Below are 10,849 nucleotides of genomic sequence, written 5' to 3'. Positions count from 1 at the left end.
TTCCTTTTCCCACTTCTTTCTTAGTTCCTCCCATCCACTTAAATATGTGTATCAGAGTGCTGCATTGGGGTTAAATCGCTCGCTTGAACTCGGTCGAGTATCGCACCCTGGAGTGAGATAAGCTCGGTCGTGATACGCTCGTAATAAATAGAAGCACAGTACAAGGTCATCTCACCGACACGTCTTATCTTGTATGGAAGGCGACAGATAAGATACACATATGTTTTGCTCAAGCGGTAAAAATAAGGCTTTATTTTCTGTGTTTATGACAAACGTTTAATGGAACAGTCAATGGAACGTACCAAAACAGGAACATGAAGTTGTAAATAAAATAGGCCTAGTATGAAAAACTTCGATATACAGTTATTATTGCTAATTAATAAATATTCAATATTTGATTTACCACATACATAATATGATAGGTCGATACATAGTGTTCCGCCTATATACTGCGACAATGTAGAAACGTTTTACAAAATATTATTGATATAGCAGTAGATTAATAACAATATTAGTACAGAGATAATGTCACTGAAAATATAATAATACGAATAATCATGCTGCACAACTGTTACAGACGCAAAGATTGATACACTAATTATTAGAGATTATTATTATTATTATTATTATTATTATTATTATTATTATTATTATTATTATTATTATTATTATTATTATTATTACCAGAAAACTTGATACAGTTCTTGCATTATCGTGATTGTGTTCTCCGTTTATAATAATTACATTTACATCCAATAACATCTATTTAGATGTGGCAAAAACAAAATCAGTCCTGTGTGGGGGGGGGGGGAAACACATTTACCTACAACATTTATATTTCATTTTAAAGCAAGTTTTGTAGTTGTACTACGGAGAAGTTAGTTAAACACTGCAAAGTTTTGAAATGATAAACATCTATGATGTTACTACACAGTTCATCACTGTAACAAGAACAAATGTCTAACGCTCGGCTTATACCGTTCGAGGATTTATCGCTCGTGACAATTTTATCTATCATGCATATGCGCTACCTATCGGATTATGCTATGAACTACTTGGCGCTCGAGCGAAAACGTCCGATGCAGACGTCTGATGTGTATGTTGTGTTCTATATTTATTTAATTAATTTTATTCGAATTCTTCCACCTCTTCTTCTATCTCTGTTTGATTTCATATTACTCATTTCGTTCGTTTTACTTTTGTTTCATTCTAATTTCCTTTATAATGTTTAGTTCGTTATTGTTTTCGCTAGATCTCATCATCTGTCTTCGCCACCTCCTTCTGTATATCTTCGCCACCTCCTTCGCCCCCTTTTTTCTCGCTCATACTCGTACGCCCGTTTACAGTTGAATTTGCAAGTAAAATTTTTAATCTGGCAACGCTGTAATTTGTTTGTTACGATTGCATCAACACCCATCCCGTGCCTACTGTCATCCTCTGAGGAGTTTAGTGCTGAGAGGAATGCGGTTCCGACTAGTCTAGCGCGGTACTGGAGTGGGAGGGAACAGTGACAGCGGCAGTCTGGAAGGAAGTACAATCATACTGAAAACATTCGCCCAAATTACGAGAGCAGTATGCCTAATAGTTTTCTAACGTATTTTTGGCGAGATAGAGAATTGTAGGAAATTTTTTTATTTATTTATTTGTTTATTTATTTATTTGTATATTTATTCTGGTGAAGTTAAGGCCATCACACCACCAGAAATACAAATACAATAAAATAAATAAAAAGAAAAATCATAATAAAACTACAATAATATAAATGAAAGAAGAATCATACTATAAAATTTAGTGATTAGTAGAATTGAATTAAATTAGTAAAGTAATCAATTTAAATATACTGTACTGCTGAACTCACTTGAGAAGTAAAACTACTTGATTTGTATTTTAAGATATTACCATCAAATGATTTTCGCATGCCATTATAAGAATCTGTTTTCATGATACCAATCACACATATTCTAAAATTCTAATAGAATAAAACCAAAAACTTTTCCGCAGCATGTTTCCTTAAAAATGACTTGTAACGGTGAAATATTTAATATGAATAATTCATATAATATTAACATAGCTAACATAAGGGAGACGTTTGAGCAAAAATTGGAACAATATATTTAATATATTAATAACAAAACCATATAGGCCTAGGTAAACAATATGAAATATTCACACACTACTACAAATTGAAGACTGTATATTTTTGGACGATTAATACTTCCCACTCCGCTCGGTTCGGCTTGTCTGTATAGCAACAAAAGAATCTACCTGCACCCCCCGCACCGATGGCAAGAATACCTCAGGTCACAACGCTGAACTCGTCGGAAGAAAACAGTACTGTGTCTTGCTGCTGAGGTCATTGCCTCAGGGTACGTACAGTGGATTACCTGAACAGCTGAACGGAGCAGCTTACTTCCAGATCCCCCAGAATACAATTCCAATGCTCATGGAGAATGTACCTCTCGCAATGAGAAATTACATATTATAGCTCCAGCATGATAAAGTCCCGACATACTTCACTCTTGCTGTGCGAGCAAATCTCAACGAGACCTACGGGGAGTGGTGGATTGGGAGAGGGGGACCCATTGCATGGCCAGCGCGATCGCCCTACTTAACGCCCCTTTATTCTTTTCTTTGGGGACGTGAAGACTGTGACATACACAATCCCAGGTGACACCAGAGAATAACTGATTGTGTGGATACAAGCTGCTTTTGACCAACTTCACCACATGTTTGAGAGAGTTCGACGGTCAGTGTTATAACGGTGTCATTCATGAATGCAATGCTGCTCAGGGTGAACAGTTTCAACACATGCTGGAAACGGTACCTATGTAGAATTGTAAACTGTACACTAACATCTTCTGTAAATTGTATGACATTAAACTGTATGGGAGTAAATTAAGGAATTCAATGCATCATAAACTAAGATTGGGTAGCCCCCAAACGACAATGGGCTGTCTGACAAAAAATGGTCCACCATGCGAGACTTATTCAGTCCTAAGGCTTTGGTGTAGAGACCCTAAATTACCTTTTATAATTCTGCCAACACTAATTTTCTCGTAAAACGGAAGTCTGTTCATATTCCACCTATAGATACTTGAGGGGACGCGCCTTCAAGCACATACGTACACATACGTCACAGAAAGATGGACATGCCTTACTACGCCCTCTTGCAAATATCTCGAAACTACAAAGACGAACAAACATGGAGCTGAAATCTTAGAGTTGCATGACTTGCACGGTTTTACTACACACTCATGGACTTTAAACTCTGAAATACCACAAAAAATTGGCAAAAAAATTTATTACTCTTATTGCAATGATGCTGCAGTGTCATTCATACCGTTGAGTTCCTAACGCCAAGGCCAACACCTCAACATCCCTGGAGCAAGGCACGTGTTGGGGAGCACCTTGGGTTAAATGAAACTGAATAAATTATTTATTACCATGATATAATCATCTAAACGAAATTATTTACTGTTTTTACGTTTATGACCAAGTTGTTAATCGTCACCGACGACGTCTTAATGTCGTCATAGTTCAGTACTTTTCTTATTGCCATTTACGTAATCGCCAAACTTGCCATAGTTGCATGTTATCGTTATAATAGTTCCTATTACCCACTTCATAGTTATTCTTAGTTGTCGTATTCTTCATAGTCATTGTTCTAGTCATAGTCCAGTACGTTGTCACCTCTCTCATAGTCATTGTTATCATCATAGTCGATTTAGTTGTCATTTTTTCCATATTCACTTTCATCGACATAGCTAGTTAACATAGTTTCTTCTAACGCATAGTCATTATTGTCGTCATAGTTGCTCTCGCTCATAGTCATTATCATCGTAGTCAACATAACTGTCATTTCTCTCATATTCATCGTTATAGTCAACATAGTTTTCTTCTATCTTACAGTCACTATTGTCGTCATAGTTGTCTTCTCCCATATAATCACTGTTATCTTCATAGTCGATATAGTTATCTCTCTCATAGTCTAGATAGTTGTTTCTCTAATGGTCATTGTTGTCGCCATATAAGGTACCGGGGGGTATTAAGGCCCAGCATGTTATAAGGCCTACTACCTAGTTTTGCCATTAGTTATACACTTTTGCAAAAAGTAGCAACAGCTCTTAAGATCTAATTCTTCCTTGTTCTTTTTTACAACTAATGGCAAAACTAGATAGTGGGCCTTATAACATGCTGGGCCTTAATACCCCCGGTACCTTATAACACAGTCCATATCTCTCTCATAATTACTGTTATCATAGTCGACTACGTTATCTTCTCTTTTATACTTAGTCGTTTTAGTCAATGTAGTAACTTATAGGCTACATAAAATAGTTGTTCGTCCAATAGTGATTTTTATCGTTATAATTGGCTCAGTTGTCATTTCTATCATAGTCACTGTTATCGTCATAGTAGTGGACATAGTGGTATTCTCTCTCATAGTCATGTTTGTATACACAGTTCTCATTAAATCGTATTGTTAATCCTAGCATTATCAACGGGGTGGCCTCTAAGGTCCACAGGTTCAGTTTTACATTATTAACTCATTAAGTATTTCGAATTAAATAAAAAAAATTGTCAGTTGGACCGTAAACTGACAAACTGTGAAATATTTTTTAAATTATTTTCATAAAAAAATTATTTAAAAAATTACAAACTTCTTATGGGCCTTGGAGCCCCCCAGTTGATAGAATAAAGGGTCAGAAAATTCAAGTTTTTTATTTATATTTCATTTCTATTGCTGTTTGAACGTTTGAAATAGATATTTTTCTTCAACAACGGGTATTAACAGCTGTCGGGGTTTTATTAAAATTTCCTGCTTGTCTTTTCATATTTTCTCTTCACAGACATAGCCACATAGTTATGTCGGCGTGTGCAATTTGTGAAACTTTTAAAAAGAATTTAGTTTTTGTTAAAGTAGAGTAAGACAATTTTTGCGCCCATATACCTACTGTATTTATATTCAAAAATTTATATTTTCAGAAAAATTTATTATTTTGTATAATAATTATAATATGAATAAAGAGTCTTGTAGGTAATGTTTCTTGAATTATAGAAAATAAATAACATTTAATGTCTTAATTAATGGATATAAAAAGAAAATAGCATAATTTGTAAAAAATAAAAATAATTGTTTTATTTGTCGGCCTGAGAGGCACTCCCGTTGGTAATGCACGTTACAGATTATGGCTTGGGATTACTAGGGAATGCCATAGTCGGCATCGTTATCTTATATCTCATAGTCAATGTGATCATCATCTCTCATAGACCGTGGTCCTTGTTATCACAGTCTACATAGTTCTCATTTCTATCACATTGTTAATGTCATAGTCGGCTTCGTTGTCTTATGTCTTATAGTCAATGTCATTATAGTCTACATTCTACATATTTTTCATTTCTCTCATGTTTACCGCCATTTTCATAGTTGACTTCGATATCTTCTCTCTCTCATAGTCAATGTTATCGTCATAGTCGACATAGTGTTACCATATCTCTCATAGTCATCGCAGTCTAGATACAGTAGTTGTATTTTCTCTAATAGTCAATGTTACGGTCATAGTTGTTGACACAGCTGTTATCGCGCTCATTGTGACTTTATCGTCATAATCGACTTCCTTGTCTTCTCTCTGAATAATTGTTGTCATCATAGTCTACATAGTTGTCGGTTCTCACATTCATTGTTGTCATTATGTTGGACATTTGTAGTAATTTCACTCATATTCATTTTATCGTCATAGTTGACATAGTTGTCATTTATCTCGTAATTATTTTTAACTTCATAGTCGACTCTGTTCACTTCCTTCTCATATTCATTGTTGATATAAACTATATGGTTTTCATTGCTCTCAGAGTGATTGTCGTGATAGTTGAAATGGTTGTCATCTCCTTCACATTTATTTTATCGTCATAGTCATTGCTGTCATCGTCTACATAGCTGTCATTTCTCTCATATTCATTACAATTGTCACCGTAACTTAGATTTCATTGCCTTTTTTCATAGTCAATGTTGTCACCGATGTCGACTTCATCATCTTCTTTATAGTAATTTTTATCATCTGAGTGGTCATTTTTGTCTTCAAAGTGGATACCACTGTTTAAGATAATCGTTATCATCACGGTCATCATTAGCTCAAAACATGGTTTGATAGCAATCTGCTTCACTTAAATGTTAATAAGACCAGATATATTCACTTTCACAATTCTCAAAAGAAAAATTTGAAGAACATTAATATTTCTATTCAAGATCAATACTTATGTAAATGGGAAACTACTAAATTCTTGGGCGTTACATTTGATGATTGTTTGTCTTGGAGACCCCATTGCACAAGTTTAATTTCTAAACTCAATAGCATTAATATCAAATCAGAATTTTGAGGACGATAATAAATCACGATGTATTAATGTCTTATTATTTCGCACACGTCGAGTCAAGGCTTTCATATGGTATTTGTTTTTGGGGATCTGAACCATGCTGAATGATATATTTATTGCTCAAAAGCGTATTGTCAGATGCATAGCGGGCATTGACAGTAGGACCTCTTGTAGGGAATATTTTCTACAATATAATATTCTTACTGTTTATGGTTTATATATTTTTAATGTTCTACTACTAATTTATAAAAATCTGTCTGATTTTCACCAAAATCGTGACTTCCATACCTACGATACTCGTAACAAAAATAGTTTAACTATTCCAGCACACCATCTTACAAACACTTGTAGAACTTATATGGTCTTTGGTATCAAAATCTACAATAGTTTGCCTGATGACATCAAATATACAAAAAATTCTCTCAAATTTAGGAATTACATAAAAACGAAATTAATAAAATTGCGTCCCCACAGTCTTGAGGATGCACGCATGGGCCCTCGAAATGAATAATGCTTTTTATATTTGACTTATTTTAAATTAAATTGTAATTGTATATATTTGACCATGTCTATGCATATATTATACCTTCGACAATAAAGTTCCTTCCATCCACCCGTCCGTCCGTCCGTACACCCACCCATCTATCTATCTATCTATCTATCTATCTATCTATCTATCTATCTATCTATCTATCTATCTATCTATCTATCTATCTATCTATCTATCTATCTATCTATCTATCTATCTATCTATCTATCTATCTATCTATCTATCTATCTATCTATCTATCTATCTATCTATCTATCTATCTATCTATCTATCTATCTATCTATCTATCTATCTATCTATCTATCTATCTATCTATCTATCTATCTATCTATCTATCTATCTATCTATCTATCTATCTATCTATCTATCTATCTATCTATCTATCTATCTATCTATCTATCTATCTATCTATCTATCTATCTATCTATCTATCTATCTATCTATCTATCTATCTATCTATCTATCTATCTATCTATCTATCTATCTATCTATCTATCTATCTATCTATCTATCTATCTATCTATCTATCTATCTATCTATCTATCTATCTATCTATCTATCTATCTATCTATCTATCTATCTATCTATCTATCTATCTATCTATCTATCTATCTATCTATCTATCTATCTATCTATCTATCTATCTATCTATCTATCTATCTATCTATCTATCTATCTATCTATCTATCTATCTATCTATCTATCTATCTATCTATCTATCTATCTATCTATCTATCTATCTATCTATCTATCTATCTATCTATCTATCTATCTATCTATCTATCTATCTATCTATCTATCTATCTATCTATCTATCTATCTATCTATCTATCTATCTATCTATCTATCTATCTATCTATCTATCTATCTATCTATCTATCTATCTATCTATCTATCTATCTATCTATCTATCTATCTATCTATCTATCTATCTATCTATCTATCTATCTATCTATCTATCTATCTATCTATCTATCTATCTATCTATCTATCTATCTATCTATCTATCTATCTATCTATCTATCTATCTATCTATCTATCTATCTATCTATCTATCTATCTATCTATCTATCTATCTATCTATCTATCTATCTATCTATCTATCTATCTATCTATCTATCTATCTATCTATCTATCTATCTATCTATCTATCTATCTATCTATCTATCTATCTATCTATCTATCTATCTATCTATCTATCTATCTATCTATCTATCTATCTATCTATCTATCTATCTATCTATCTATCTATCTATCTATCTATCTATCTATCTATCTATCTATCTATCTATCTATCTATCTATCTATCTATCTATCTATCTATCTATCTATCTATCTATCTATCTATCTATCTATCTATCTATCTATCTATCTATCTATCTATCTATCTATCTATCTATCTATCTATCTATCTATCTATCTATCTATCTATCTATCTATCTATCTATCTATCTATCTATCTATCTATCTATCTATCTATCTATCTATCTATCTATCTATCTATCTATCTATCTATCTATCTATCTATCTATCTATCTATCTATCTATCTATCTATCTATCTATCTATCTATCTATCTATCTATCTATCTATCTATCTATCTATCTATCTATCTATCTATCTATCTATCTATCTATCTATCTATCTATCTATCTATCTATCTATCTATCTATCTATCTATCTATCTATCTATCTATCTATCTATCTATCTATCTATCTATCTATCTATCTATCTATCTATCTATCTATCTATCTATCTATCTATCTATCTATCTATCTATCTATCTATCTATCTATCTATCTATCTATCTATCTATCTATCTATCTATCTATCTATCTATCTATCTATCTATCTATCTATCTATCTATCTATCTATCTATCTATCTATCTATCTATCTATCTATCTATCTATCTATCTATCTATCTATCTATCTATCTATCTATCTATCTATCTATCTATCTATCTATCTATCTATCTATCTATCTATCTATCTATCTATCTATCTATCTATCTATCTATCTATCTATCTATCTATCTATCTATCTATCTATCTATCTATCTATCTATCTATCTATCTATCTATCTATCTATCTATCTATCTATCTATCTATCTATCTATCTATCTATCTATCTATCTATCTATCTATCTATCTATCTATCTATCTATCTATCTATCTATCTATCTATCTATCTATCTATCTATCTATCTATCTATCTATCTATCTATCTATCTATCTATCTATCTATCTATCTATCTATCTATCTATCTATCTATCTATCTATCTATCTATCTATCTATCTATCTATCTATCTATCTATCTATCTATCTATCTATCTATCTATCTATCTATCTATCTATCTATCTATCTATCTATCTATCTATCTATCTATCTATCTATCTATCTATCTATCTATCTATCTATCTATCTATCTATCTATCTATCTATCTATCTATCTATCTATCTATCTATCTATCTATCTATCTATCTATCTATCTATCTATCTATCTATCTATCTATCTATCTATCTATCTATCTATCTATCTATCTATCTATCTATCTATCTATCTATCTATCTATCTATCTATCTATCTATCTATCTATCTATCTATCTATCTATCTATCTATCTATCTATCTATCTATCTATCTATCTATCTATCTATCTATCTATCTATCTATCTATCTATCTATCTATCTATCTATCTATCTATCTATCTATCTATCTATCTATCTATCTATCTATCTATCTATCTATCTATCTATCTATCTATCTATCTATCTATCTATCTATCTATCTATCTATCTATCTATCTATCTATCTATCTATCTATCTATCTATCTATCTATCTATCTATCTATCTATCTATCTATCTATCTATCTATCTATCTATCTATCTATCTATCTATCTATCTATCTATCTATCTATCTATCTATCTATCTATCTATCTATCTATCTATCTATCTATCTATCTATCTATCTATCTATCTATCTATCTATCTATCTATCTATCTATCTATCTATCTATCTATCTATCTATCTATCTATCTATCTATCTATCTATCTATCTATCTATCTATCTATCTATCTATCTATCTATCTATCTATCTATCTATCTATCTATCTATCTATCTATCTATCTATCTATCTATCTATCTATCTATCTATCTATCTATCTATCTATCTATCTATCTATCTATCTATCTATCTATCTATCTATCTATCTATCTATCTATCTATCTATCTATCTATCTATCTATCTATCTATCTATCTATCTATCTATCTATCTATCTATCTATCTATCTATCTATCTATCTATCTATCTATCTATCTATCTATCTATCTATCTATCTATCTATCTATCTATCTATCTATCTATCTATCTATCTATCTATCTATCTATCTATCTATCTATCTATCTATCTATCTATCTATCTATCTATCTATCTATCTATCTATCTATCTATCTATCTATCTATCTATCTATCTATCTATCTATCTATCTATCTATCTATCTAGCTATCTTTGTTATCTTCATAGTTGTGTTATGAATTCTTTCTCAACCTCATCACCATTTTTATCGTCTTCTTATTCGTCTTAAGTCTAAGTTTTAGAGCAATTCCAACATCATTCATAGAAGTCCACAAATTCTAATGCCAGTTCTTGCACTTACTGAGGACACCACACATTAATCTGGACCGGAGAGGTGCTTCGATTCGGCACATTGCGAAATGTGTTGTACCGTGGCCAGACTCGTAAAGCATTTATTTGGCACGTGCGACAGTTTGGCTCTATCCCGTCGTGGGACGTGTCTTCGACATCCGTGCGATGTCGAAATTGAGGAATATCATATTCCTGTCAGAAACTGGAACAAAGGCTCCGACGACAATGCCATCACAGGAAGTGATGTGCGTATCGGTTTATCG

The sequence above is a fragment of the Periplaneta americana genome, chromosome 1 (genome assembly GCF_040183065.1).
Source record: "Periplaneta americana isolate PAMFEO1 chromosome 1, P.americana_PAMFEO1_priV1, whole genome shotgun sequence".
NCBI classification, from domain to species: Eukaryota; Metazoa; Arthropoda; class Insecta; order Blattodea; family Blattidae; genus Periplaneta; species Periplaneta americana.
This window is presented reverse-complemented; position numbering follows the sequence as displayed.